This window comes from Camelus bactrianus, chromosome 6, assembly GCF_048773025.1.
Source record: "Camelus bactrianus isolate YW-2024 breed Bactrian camel chromosome 6, ASM4877302v1, whole genome shotgun sequence".
Classification (NCBI taxonomy): Eukaryota; Metazoa; Chordata; class Mammalia; order Artiodactyla; family Camelidae; genus Camelus; species Camelus bactrianus.
Genome location: NC_133544.1, coordinates 15,097,082 through 15,109,337, shown reverse-complemented (window position 1 = coordinate 15,109,337; position 12,256 = coordinate 15,097,082).

Here is a 12,256-nt window from a genome sequence, read left to right as displayed (position 1 = left end):
CTTGCTTATTTTAGAATAAATTTATTTTCCTGTCTCCCCTTGACACACAAACGGAGAGCTGGGGAGTAATATTTTTTCTAACCATTCTTAATCTCTGAAACTGTAAGCCATTAGCATTGTACTTGAATATAAAGTGGATGCTTTCTGAGTTACAGTGGTCTTTTAAGAACTTTGGAGAAAATTATGGCAGCTTTCCATGTCTTTAATCTTCCTGTCACAAAAGTATGTTAGACCTGGATCTTGACTATGATAAATCTCAAACAGAAAAATCAAATTTCACTATCAGTCAGTTAAAAGCTAGGTCCTTGTTTTGTGTTCATTTCAATCGGGTTATTAACACAATAACAAAGTTATCTGAATGAACTTTATTCTATCTGTTTTCAGCTCTATGGACAACTATAGACAAAATAATTAAATTTCTTGTGGAAATTAGCAATTTCTCATAGCATCCAAAGAGGTAGTCCTTAAGTCAGCACCCTTGACATTCTGTTTGACTTTTTTCTAATTTTTATTTGTAATGGTTTTAATGTAATGAGGGATTTTAATGATTACTCTTAAAGCAGATTAAATAAGAAATGTAAAATCCAAAACACAAAGCTATCCAAACTACAGAAGCAAAATGTTTTCAGCATGCTAAAAATGGAAAGCGTTGAAAATTTAATATGAAAGATTTTATGTGATTTGATAAAAACTAACTGAGCAGTATCTTAGTACTATATAATACCCAGAACATGGAGTGAGAAAGAGAAAAAATCTATGGCTCTATCTACTCTCCTTTAGTTACCCTCATGAAGTAAATGTGGTTCTCAATCCACTTGATAAAATCTCCTAGAAAGAAACCGGTGTTGATCAGAAATGTTCCCTAAATCATGTAAGCAGTTAAAATATACTACAGGAAGGTAATGAGAGAGAGATGAAGCGCTAACAAGATGAGGTTTTTATAGGTGCTGCAAAGGGGATCATTTGAAATACGGTGACTAAGTCCATTTTAAAGTCAGAAATACATTAACTTCTAGCCCTAGGAACTCACGGGAACCAAAGTGTTTACACTGGGTGTCCACACCATCCCTCATTTCCTTCTCACACCAGCCTCTGCCAAGGTTGGGGGAGGAGGCCGGCCTGTCAACAAAGCCATCTTTTCATTTCTTGAGCCTTCAGTAAAGAGAGAGAGCAGGGCAGAGTTTGAGATTTTGGGTTGTCAGTCCCACCTCACCTCTCCAAAACAGAATAAAAATAGTAACTTTGTTTATCTTTCATTAGCGTCGTACTCCCTTTTACTCACACTTAATCAAGGTCCTTTTTGGACTTAGGGATGGAGAAGGGCTTGAACGTTACCCTTCTCTTGTGTGTGATGTGCTCTGAACTCCAGTCAACAGGGCCTGTTGATTTATGTGAACTATTTTAATTCAACATTGGTGGGTTGGGGGCCTCCTAGCTCTCCTACTGACCAATCCTCCGATTTGCAGGCTTGTTACTATGTCTGTACACCAGGAGCTTATTTTTTTTTTTTTAATTAAAGTGTAGTCAGTTACAATGTGTCAATTTTTGGTGTGCAGAATAATGTCCCAGTCATATATATATATATGTATTTGTTTTCATGTTCTTTTTCATTAAAGGTTATTACGAGGTATTGAATATAATTCCTGGTGCTATACAGAAGAAATTTATTTTTTAAATCTAGTTTTATGTATAGTGGTAATCATTTGTAAATCTCAAATCAGGAGCTTACTTCTTTTAGCACTTTTTTTTCGAAGGTAGGCATTTTTGTAAAATCCATTTTTACTAAGAATGTGATTCAGATTCTCTTCTGTGACTTCTCTCATAAGAGAATGTTTTGTTATTTTTCAGCAACATGATTCCAGACTGAAAAATAATAATAGCCTTTTTCTTAGGGAAGCTCATCTGTGTGCTGCCAGAAGGTTCCTTGCAATGGTCAGGCTGCAACTGCTTCATTTTCTTATTGTGATAATAAAAGCAGTTGCTCTGAGCTTGCACAAACCGGGGTTCAAATCCCACCCATGCCACATCCTTACTTGGTCCATTACTTCAATTCCTGGAGCTTCAGTGTTCAATACAAAGCACTAAAATAATTAAATTTATTGGGGAGAGTTGTGATGAGGGTTAGATTTGATGACAAATGTAAAGCAAGTTTGCACAAGTGCTGGAACATTACATGCCCTCTCCTGGTATCATTCCTTTGAATCATTCTTCATTGATCGTATCATAGACATCATGCCCATGAACAAATACTTAAAGGAAAATGTGCTCTGCCAATAATAGAGCTAGCCATGCTAGGGACAATGCTAAAGATTTGACATAGATCATCTCCTTTATTACTACCAAATCCTGCCAAGAAAATAAGAGCAGTCTCACTTTCAGAACAGAAAACTGAGGCTAAGAATGTTTAAATAACTTGCCACATTCAGAAAGCTGCCTAGTAAGACACGTCTTTGAAGACCTTACCATCCAATACAGAGTGTTGGCAGCTCTGTCAGCTACACCCACTCGCAGCACTAAGGGCCATGCCTTTGGGAAGGGTTTAATTCTGGTCTTCACGGTTCTGAAACATGGCCCCAACTCCACTGTGCTTAATTAACTTCTACTCACTTTGGCAGTATCAGTGATGAAAGTGCGATTAGACCATGATTTTGTAAAAATTGAGACTATCCAGTGACTCCCAACTCCAGTTTCAAGGCAGACTTGTTGGGTTGCAGGCGTGACTAGACTGATACAACCTGATTCTAGTACAGACTCTGTTTGTTGACATTCATTTACTCCAAAAATGATGAATTTTAGAGGACTCTCACTCACTGTGTTCCCATAGGCATTTCTGAGTGGGATCAGATCGGGGAGAGGGCAGCCTCCATACTTCCTCTGAACCCTTGAGTATTATGGGCAAAGTGGATAACCCCGGCCTCCTGTGGACAGTAGCAGCCCCCAGCTTGCTGTTCAAGAAAGGAAGTTTGAAAACTACTGTCTGCCGTGTAAACTGAAGGCAGGGATTTTCTCTGTTCTCCTAGTGATCCTCCTCCTTGGATGTCTATTGAGCCAATTCTTGAAAGAAATCTAAGATTAACTTGAAAATAAGACATGATACAATTCCTTCTAAAGCCTCTATGGTAATTAGTTTTTCATGTTTTTAATTTGACTAGAGTTTTTACCACTGGCTTTCTTGGGTCTCCAGCTTGCAGATTGCAGATCATGGGACTTCTTTACCTCCATAGTTGGATGAGCCAACTTCTTATTAAAAATAAATCTCATTCATATATATATGAATATATATATATATACACTACTAATTCTGGAAGACTTCAGCGAGTGGATGGTATGAACTAAATTGGATTTCTTTTCTCCAAATGTTACTTAGTCTAAATTTGTTCTGCTTGTCCCACAACTGGCCAATAAATCAGGGGACAAGGTGTTGGGGCAAGGATTAATGACTTTATTCAGAAAGCCAGCATACCAAGAAGACGGGGGGCTAATGTCTCAGATAATCATCTTAACCTAAGTCAGAATTCAGACTCCTTTTATACTAAAAAGGGGAAGGGGTGTGGTTGGTTGTCGCAAACCTCTTGGCATCAGAATCCTTTGTTTTTGCAGCTGTCCACGTAGGTTGAGTCATGATGTTCCTGTAAACCTCCAACAAGACAAATGTTATTCTTTGTTCTGCAACTTTTTATTTCTATGCATGGGAAAGTGTTATACCCTTAAAGGTCAGAAGTTAAGAATGGCTATCCTGTATATTTCAGGCTATAGGCAACACTGTTTTTTACAACAGGTGCAAAACCAGTTGACTAAGCTTAGGAAACAGAGCACAGGGCTGGAGCTAAAGAAACAGATCCAATATGGAGTCAGATTTATTCTTCCCTATTACAGAAACACCTACTCTGGGCAGTTCCTAGAGAAAAACCTTCTGAGATGTCACCAAATAAATGGCTTTTCCTTTGCATGGCACTGGATAGCTTGTTCCATACCACTGGCCACGAATGTTTGCCAGGCTTGCCACAGGGAGGCAAACACAGTGACAGGGCAAGCAAAATGAACACAGGGTAGATTCCATAAATTTCTTGTTGGCTTTATGTTTTGTTTTGTTTTTTTAATCATCATCACCTAGTTTTCAATAACATTTTTAAAATGAGTTTTAAAGCTAGCGTAATGTTAGTAAACATATTTATAACCATTCAGAACTAAAATAAGGTGAAATTTGCAAGTCATCAAATGAATAAAAATCATGTATGCTTTTTTATCTTTTTATTTTTAAACAGCTGCCGTTTCCAAATAACCTTCTTGACAGGTCAAGTGACCAAAATTTAGAATCTCAGAGAGGAACAGACACATAATCACACTGATGATTTTAATGAGGAAAATCGTCAGTTAGAATATGACACAGGGAACACTTAACAAGATCAGATTTTCCTCGACATGCTGCAACCTTTCCTAAATAAAATTATTACGCCATGTCCAATTCATCTCTCATTCCTCACAGTTTTAAATGCTTGAGACAGGATCACATTGCATTCTTCCTGCCAAATCAGCTTTTGGATTGACCTCTTCTAATTTGCATTCATAGTCATCCGATTTTAAATGAAATGGTGGCCCTGGATCCCTGGTGATACCCTGATGTCTGCTCTCACCTGTGCATTTCACTCATGCTTTCTGATTTTTCTAGATTTCTTGCTCTTCAAATGTGAAGGTACCAGCACCTTGAAATTCTTCCAGATAATATCATGGGAGCTGATCATCATAGTTTTCTCTCAGTACATTTGGAGGAAAATTATGTTTAAATGCACTGAGGGCAGACTCAAGTTCTGGCTACAGACTAACACTGAGAATTAAACTTGAGTCTTGTGGTTGGAAAGGTGTATCTCCAGAGCAGCTTACCTCCAGACTTCCAGATGGCATGTTGGCAAAGAGGAGACCAGACTCACTCTACACCAGTGCTGGGTCCAGTGAACATACTAAACACTCACTGAGGTGGCTGTGTATTTTTTTCTGTAGTTAGGAATTTTCTAATCTACACATTAAAAAAAAAAAAAACAGCTAAGTACAGTGTATCATTGGAAATAACTACTATTTTCAGGTCAGCTAAATGCCCTATACTTTGTTTGGTGTCAGATATTCCAACTTTACATGAGCCAAAAATTGTTTTCTTTCTTTTTTCCATGAAAAGTGTGTTCCTAGGAAATCTTCACTTTGTGTCCATAACATAGCATCTATTAAGAGTCTTAAAAGACATCTCAAAAGATTAATCAAAAAGAAAATAGACTTTAGTTTTGAGTTATTGACCACTATACATTGTATTTAATTTTTAATTCTATCTTCATTCTTCTTTCCATCCCCTTCCCCCTTTCTCATCATTCTCCTCCTCTTACTCCATTCATTTTTAATCTCTCCTGTGTGGGAACACCAACGGGAGAGGATCATCATGCAGACAAGAAATGCATTAAATGTCAACCAGTTCTTGTCACACCTGCAAATTTGGGGTCTTTCTTCTTCCCGTCTTTCCTACCCCTCTATTTCTCCTTTTGTTTTGTTTAGAGCGAGGAGAGGTGAAGCTCAGAATTCAGTGGCGGGGGGGCGGGAATATAAAGTGGTATCTGTGGATTTCAGTATTTTATTATTCACCAACAAAACAAAACAAAAACAAAGAAAGAAGCAAACAAAACAGAGCTTAAGAATCAGACTAGCTTAAAAATTCAAATCAAATGGTTCAAGAATTCATGTTGATATTTGAATCTTACGTCTATTGCTGACTGAGTAAAATTATGTAATTTCTCTGAACCTCAGTTACCTCCTTTACAAAATTAAAAAATGCACACCTTCCTTGAATATTTTTTATGGAGATTAAATAAGAGAATGTATGCAAAACTTCTGACATAGTACAAAAAGGAAAAATTCCTTTCCTATATATATCTGTGTATGTGGGTATATCATATATACATACATATATATATATATAATATATAACACTTTTCATCATAGTATATAAGAACCTAACTGTAACTTATATCAGATTTCTAATTCCTAATTTTAATATAAACTCTGGATTAAATCTGTACCTCTTGACTCATTGAGGGGGAACTAGATTATGGAACATTTAAATTCTAGCAGTGTCCTGTCTATAGCTCTAAGTGAAAATTCATATTGGCTTCATGATAATAGAGGCATGTGCAACTGGGTATATTTTAATCACTAAAAAGCCTAATTGTTTTCTATAGCATCTTCTTGGCTTTTTTTACATTGCTCCAATGTGCAGCATAAATTGCACCTGCTTCTATAAAAAGTAAATCAATATTCAAGAATTAAAATGCAAGCATATGTTCAGATTATTCGTTCATGAGCTATTCTAAAAATAAGCTGTATTCTGGGCATAAGTGCAGTAAGTTAGTTAATTAATTTCCAATAAAAATAAATAGCCAGAATCTTGGTTTAAGGAGGTGAAAGTTTTGTCATAAAAGTTGGACATTGTACCAACTTTAGGCTAAGTGGCAAAATTCAATGTTAAATGACATTAGTTGCACATTGAACTTGTGCCATAAGGAAAGATGTAATTCTGCACCCTAGAAACAAGGAAGCAATGAAGATAATTGGTGGTAGGCACGTTACCGAAGGCGAGTTTCTGTGCCCGCTGCACCATGAGGTCAAAAATCTGAAACACTGGATTTTGGAGCAAAGAAAAGTTTATTGTAGGGCCAAGCAAGGAGGACGGGGTGGCTAATGGATAAGAAAACCCCGAACTCCTCGAAGGGTTTCAGCAAAGTATATTTAAAGGCCAGATAAGGGAGGGGTTTCACAAGGCACAAGATCAGCTGGTGCACGATTCTCTGTTTGGTTGACGTTGAGGTAACATGGCGGTCAACATTACTGACCCCCAGGCTCCAGAAGGTCTCGGGGGCCATGTGCTCTCGATCATCAGGTAGTTAATTTCTTCCCTTTGGTGGTGGTTTTAAGCATCTGAAAAACTCAGGAAATATACCTAAGATACTATTTACCTGGGGACTTCAGAGAGGAGCTACAGCAGAGGATATGGGAGAGGGGTCTGACCCTGGAAGGCCTCGCAGGGTCCTGCTTGGTTACAGGCATCCCCTAATCATGTCCCACCCCCATTATTAGAGCCACCCTCCATCTCACTGCTACAAAGTTGAGTTAAGTGTCATATTTCTCTGGTTTTTATTTATAGTTATTAGCGGGCCACTTTCAAAACAGTTTTGTAAGAATGGAAATGGCTCGCCTAACATGAACATTAAATTTGTTTTGCATTCAGTGGAAGCTAGAGTACTGGCTATTCATCTCAGAGTGTTTCCTATATCTAATACAAATGACAGACAGATTATAAGAAAGTTTAGCATGTTAATACATCCAATAATGAATAATGGTGCCTACTAGATGCTAGCAACTATTCAAAGTTTGAGAATCCCAAAATGGAGAAAACCCAATCTCTGCCTTCCAGAGGTTCAAGGGACACGTAATTATGGCATATACATAATTATGGCACACGCATAATTACATATGTACATATGTAAGTATGTTAATGTGACAAGTCCTACAACGTCAGAATGAAGAGCTATGCCAGTACAGAAGAGTCAGTGGTGAACGGCTTAGAGAACTCATGGAAAGCCTTTTTGTGACAAATGCCCAGTGGAAAATGCATTACCATGGTCCCTTTAAAGAGCCTATTTCTCTCCCGCCATTGCACTGATTGCTATTTTAGTAGTATTATTCTTGCTACCTTTAACTACTCAATTAATATATTATTTGCTCATAATATCAGTTTATATGATTCAATTCTATAATTATCATTAATAATTGCTATTATTGATTGGTTGTTTATAATGAGCCAAACATTGCCGTCTTCCCATACACCATCTTGTTTAATTCTTCAGCAATCAAAGAGATTTGACCATGGCTCTATTTATAGGTGAGGACATTCAGATTCAGGGAAGTTGTGTTGCTCTAATGACCGATTACATTCAAGTGTCCAGATCCCATCTGAAGCTATCCAGGAGCCTATTAAGAGGTGCATCTTTAGAACAAAAGATGCTCCTATCACCTGGGAACTTCCAAGGGATTTAGGAGCTCTGTGTCAGGAACTAGGGACAAAGACCAAATACTTATTTCTTATTATATCCCAATATCCCAATTGAAAAGCAAAAAAAAAAAAAAAAAAAAAGCTTAAATAAATAAATTTATGATTATAGCATATGATGCAAACAGAATCTTTAATAATGAAGGTAATAATACTAGTCTGCTCTATTCTTTCAAACTCTGTGATGGCTTCAGCTGTCTCATGCACAACCTGCTCACATGTAAAATTGGTGTGATCATTCCTGCCCTGCCAGCCCAGACTCACAGGGCTGCTATAAAAATTAAATGAAAACCTTTATTATGAAGAGCTTGGAAACAATAAAAAATGACATAAAAATGTCAAGTTATCTGTAGTTTCTTGTTGTTCTGGCAACGCTCTGTTTGTTCACCTTTAAAAAGAAATATTTTTATATATTTGAACCTTACTTGACATCTCTTAAGTGATACAGTCGCCCCTCAGTTTCAGTGGGGGTTTGGTTCCAGGACTTGCCTCAGATGCCTAAATCTGAGGGTACTCAAATGCTTTAGCTTTATATAAAATGGCACAGTGTTTGCAGATAACCTATGCACATCTTTCCATATACTTTGAATCATCTCTAGATTGCTTATAATACCTAATAAAATGTAAATGCTAGTTGCCAGCAAGTGTTTTGCTTTTTGGAACTTTCTGGAATTGTTTTATTCCAAATATTTTTGATGCATGGTTGGTTGAATCCACAAAGGCAAACATGCAGATATAGAGAACAGTCGGTACTGTAAATAAATATATATCTTGCAATACCATGCCTTCATCTTTCTCCACATCAAACATCCTCCTCACTCATCCCTGAACCTGAGCTTCCTCACTTATAAAACGGACCATGGTCACATACTAAATCCAGGCCTGCATGTCCTCTCTCACAAGTCCCTTTCCTACCTCCTTTCCCAAGAGTTCTGCCAGCATTTAATTTTTTGTATTTTTAATTTATAATAAAATATTCAATTTATAACTTAACTCCTTCCTTTGTTGTCCCTTCCTTAATACAACAAAATCTGTGATAATAATTTCCTTATGATCCTTTCATATAATATTGCATTAAAATTAGCTACAAATTTGTCTGTTACCATCTATTTTGCATTCTGTTCCCCATCCTTTGCAAAGTTACTAGAAGTTAGCTTTTTGGCCTTTTAAGTCTTGTGTTAGTTTTACCCAGCTTAGTGGCCAGTCCAGAGTGCGTGCTTACTGAATATTTGTGTAATAAATTATAGTGTTCTGATGGTGTACATTGTGTAGAAAGATGGGCAAGTATTTGGGTTTGAGCAGTAAATGTTGTTTTACAAAATGTCATGTAGTATATAATTATATACATATATTATATAATTAAACATGTATTTATGGAATGCCTACAACATATACTGCTAATCCCCAAATACCAATTTACCACCTTGTGATACTTCTTTCCTTAAGGAGAGTAGAAATGGAAGCCAGTATTCCAAGTACCCCAAAAAATAACTGAGTAGCTTCTTTACATTATTCAAAAACAGAAAGAACTTTTAAAATCTTACACAAACACACACAAACACCTGCACAATGAATTGCTTCCTTTACTCCCAGTCAGTGTGGCTTCATATGAAAAACAGAATGAGAATCTAACTTGAGACCAAACAAACCAGGATTGGAATCTTGGTAGGTCACTGACTAGCTAACCACAACCAAGTTCTTGCATCTGTGAAACAGTAATCATAGCATCAACTTCACTATTAGGTGCTTGTGAGAATTAAATAAGTTAAGTTTCGGTTGGATGATATCCCCCTTTGCTGTAAATGTTACCAAGTCCAAGTTGTGCTTGCCACACAACAGACCAATAAATCCAGAGACAAGTTACTGCAAGGAATAGCAACTTTATTCAGAAATCCAGCAGACTGAGAAGATGGTGGACTAGTGTCCCAAAGAACCACCTTACCAGAGTTAGAATTGAGGCTTCTGTTATAATAAAAGGGGAGAAGGTGCAATTGGTTGTTGCAAACTTGTGTGTTGCAAAACTTTATTTTTAGTATATATACACTGTACTAGGCTGAAGCACCTTGATTTTTCTCTTAAAATTTACATTTATATGAAAATATCACCCACTGTAGTAACAATGTGGTGCATGTGAGGATATGTATACATACAGCTCTGTACATTCTCCCCCCTGGAGTAAGAAAAAGGTAACTTCAAAAAAAAAAAAAAACCAGGGTAAGAATCTTTTGTTCTTGCAGCTGTCCACAAAGGTCAGCTCACTGTGCTCCTGTAAATCTCCAACAAGACAAATGGTATTCTCTGTTTTGTAATTTTTTTTTCAGGAGTTTTAACTTTTACTTGTTTTAATTTATTTTTAACACCTTTATCGCGGTATGATTCCTGTACTGTAAACGGCACATATTTCAGATGTACTTTTTATCTCTCTATGAATGTGTTAACAGCTTTAAAAGTCAGCTCCTTGAGAGGTGAAAGAATTATACACAGAAAACTATAAACCATTGATGAAGGAAATTAAAGAAGACTTTAAAAAATGGAAAGATATTCCATGCTCTTGGATTGGAAGAATCAATATTGTTAAAATGGTCACATGCCCAAGGCAATCTACAGATTTAATGCAATCCCTATCCAATTACCCAGGACGTATTTCACAGAAATAGAACAAATCATAATAAAATTTATATGGAACCATCAAAGACCTAGAATTGCCAAAGCATTACTGAAGAGAAAGAAAGAGGCTGGAGGAATAACTCTCCCAGACTTCAGACAATACTATAGAGCTACAGTCATCAAGACAGCATGGTATTGGTACCAAAACAGACATATAGACCAATGGAACAGAATAGAGAGCCCAGAAATGAACCCACAAACTTTTGGTCAACTCATCTTCGACAAAGGAGGCAAGAATATACAATGGAATAAAGACAGTCTCTTCAGCAAATGGTGTTGGGAAAACTGGACAGCAGCATGTAAAACATTGAAGCTAGAACACTCCCTTACACCATATACAAAAATCAACTCAAAGTGGATTAAAGACTTAAACATAAGACAACATACAATAAACCTCCTAGAGGAAAACATAGGCAAAACATTATCTGGCATACATCTCAAAAATTTTCTCCTAGAAGAAATAAAAGCAAGAATAAACAAATGGGACCTAATGAAACTTACAAGCTTCTGCACAGCAAAGGAAACCAGAAGTAAAACAAGAAGAAAACCTACGGAATGGGAGAAAATTTTTGCAAGTGAAACCGACAAAGGCTTGATCTCCAGAATATATAAGCAGCTCATATGACTCAATAAGAAAAAAATAACCCAATCCAAAAATGGGCAGAAGACCTAAACAAGCAATTTTCCAAGGAAGACATACAAATGATCAAAAAGCACATGAAAAAATGCTCAATATCACTAATTATCAGAGAAATGCAAATCAAAACTACAATGAGGTATCACCTCACACCAGTCAGAATGGCCGTCATTCAAAAATCCACAAATGACAAATGCTGGAGAGGCTGTGGAGAAAGGGGAACCCTCCTACACTGCTGGTGGGAATGCAGTTTGGTGCAGCCACTATGGAAAACAGTGTGGAGATTCCTCAAAAGACTAGGAATAGACTTACCATATGACCCAGGAATCCCACTCCTGGGCTTGTATCCAGAAGGAAATCTACTTCAGGATGACACCTGCACCCCAATGTTCTTAGCAGCACTATTTACAATAGCCAAAACATGGAAACAGCCTAAATGTCCATCAACAGGTGACTGGATAAAGAAGAGGTGGTATATTTATACAATAGAATACTACTCAGCCATAAAAACCGACAACATAATGCCATTTGCAGCAACATGGATGCTCCTGGAGAATGTCATTCTAAGTGAAGTAAGCCAGAAAGAGAAAGAAAAATACCATATGAGATCGCTCATATGTGGAATCTAAAAAACAAAAACAAACAAAAACAAAGCGTAAATACAGGACAGAAATAGACTCACAGACAGAGAATACAGACTTGTGGTTACCGGGGGGTGGAGGGTGGGAAGGGATAGCCTGGGATTTCAAAATTGTAGAATAGATAAACAAGATTACACTGTATAGCACAGGGAAATATACACAAAATGTTATGATAACTCACAGAGAAAAAAATGTGCCAATGAGTGTGTATATTTCCATGAATGA